The sequence below is a fragment of the Protobothrops mucrosquamatus genome, unplaced genomic scaffold, assembly GCF_001527695.2.
Source record: "Protobothrops mucrosquamatus isolate PMUCROS unplaced genomic scaffold, P.Mucros_1.0 scaffold3735, whole genome shotgun sequence".
NCBI lineage: Eukaryota > Metazoa > Chordata > Lepidosauria > Squamata > Viperidae > Protobothrops > Protobothrops mucrosquamatus.
Genome location: NW_015389688.1, coordinates 1 through 2,325, shown reverse-complemented (window position 1 = coordinate 2,325; position 2,325 = coordinate 1).

Genomic DNA, 2,325 nt, shown 5'->3' with positions numbered 1-2,325 from the left:
GTGATTTTAGTGAATTATTACCTTAGAACTTCTTAAATAATAATGAGAATACAAATAATACTAGGACACGGTTCATAACAAAAATGAGTATATGTTAAAAACTTTTTTCCACTTATGTTTATATTCCAGTTAGTAGAGAGAATGTAAAAGCTGCTTGCAAAAACAAGTGGTTTGAAAGAGATTGTGTTGTTAATGACTGCTGCCACTCAGACTACAAAGGATCATACAAGTGACACATTTCGGAACAGTCACATATTTATCATGCAAATTGTTTATCTATCATATCTGGCATACTTCCTCCACTTAAACTCACAAGATGGCACTATAGACACAGCTAATTTTGTTAAGTGTTAAAGCAGCCAAAAACATATTACTAAGTCTACTGGATTGGACTGCATTCTTGTCCCAACTGAAAAAAGATACACAGGAAGCAATAAAACAAAAGATACTAACCTTGTGTATGATTCATGGCTTAAATTCTCATAGGAACACAGTTTTTTTCTTCCATGGTAGCATTTTTTAAATTAAAAGGAGGATGGCTAATTTCAAATATCACAAGAAGAAATATGGTGAGCCTGATATTGGCTGATTAAATACAGAACCAAACAGGAAACAGAGCTCCTTCAATATTTTAAGAAACAATTCATATGGAAATGTGAACTTGTTCATGGGCAGTAGGTACTCCTGACTATTTTGATTAAACTGAAGCTAAAATGCTGCTCCCTCAATCTGCTCTTCAAAATTGCCTAGTTGAATGCATATCTTCTCTGAGAAGATGGGACCAAAATAGGATTTAAGTAGTACTGCCTTTTCTTTGTTATCTGTTCTGCCCTCCTCAATGAGCAGCTGGTATATTGATTGTTTTCTTTGTTACTCTGAACATCTCTAAATAAGCCCTTTTGCTAATCTCAGTACATTCTGGTTTTTTGGTTTCCCTGACATCTCTCTATAAATCTAAGTATATATGTACTGTTCCTTGGTAATATGTCTCTCATTCTACCTCTTAAATGTGCCTTTTTGAATTTTCAGTTTTTTCACTAAACTTTATGAGCAATTCCATTGGTTTCTTCTGCTCCCTTCCTTTTTATTTCCACATTTTAATTATTTCCAATTTTTCTTTTTAGAATCTCAGTTTTCAGAAATTTCCATTCATCTGTGCATACCTTTTCCATTTTTCTCCTACTACTGTAGGAGAATATATAATTATTAAGAATTTTTACAATTGGATTCCTTGAAGTCTAAGATATGTGTTTCACTATACTATATTTTCTGCCCCTAGCCCAATATTCTTACTTTTTTTTACATTGTATATGAATTATTAGCTACATATTAGTTAGAAACAAGCCAAGGAATGCTAATTCTGTTGTAGTTTTCTCCCTTCTCTGAAGAAAAATATTGTCGATCAAGCTGACTCTTGAGTGTCTTGGAAGGATTATTTTGTTTCCCAACAAATGTCTGAACAATAAAGTCTCCCATCAGTCACACCTTCTCTCTTTGAAGACTCAAAAATTGAAAAACTTCATCTACATGAAAACTTCACTTATATCTTATGATTAATATTATTGAATCATTCGTAGTAGGTTTTCAAAATAACTCAAGTTTTATTCCTTTTTCCATTTATTATCCTTATATTTCAGTATCACAACCAAGTTCTTTGCACTGAATTTCTGTGGTAATGTGGATATTTCATGTGAATGTGATCACAAAGAAAATAATTGGAAGAATGTTTGTTCTCCATCAGTTATACAATGTTTATAGGGACTGTAAAAAGCATGCTTATTGACATAATAAAGTGAGGCTGGATGACAAAAAGTTTATATGAGAGAATGACTGGCAAATAAATTTGAGAATGATAGAAACAATATAGAGAAAAAGAGTGGTGAAAATATAGTCAATGAGAGCAAATAATGGTTAAGATTAAAAGGTACAGAGAAAAACAAAGTATTTTAAATTGGTGGCAATTTAAAAACTATCTTGGAATTGAAAATTGTTAGAGTCTTCAGCAGAGTAAATGGAATTAAAAATGATTAAATATTTTGGGATGAAAATAAAGTGAGGGAATGCTAGAAGTATTCTAGAGATCTATATGGAAATAATAAGTAGGTATCAAAAGTGAAATTAAAACAAATGCTATAAATGTACAGGTAGTCCTTGACTTATGACTGGTTGGTTATGATAAACTTCAAAAAAACTATTTTTGAACTGTTCCCCAAATGACTGCTGCACCTTCTCCCTCATGGTCAAGTGATCAAATTTCGGGCCCTTGGCAACCAGCTCACATTTATTCATGGTCACATTATTATGATTTGCAATGGTTATTTTTTT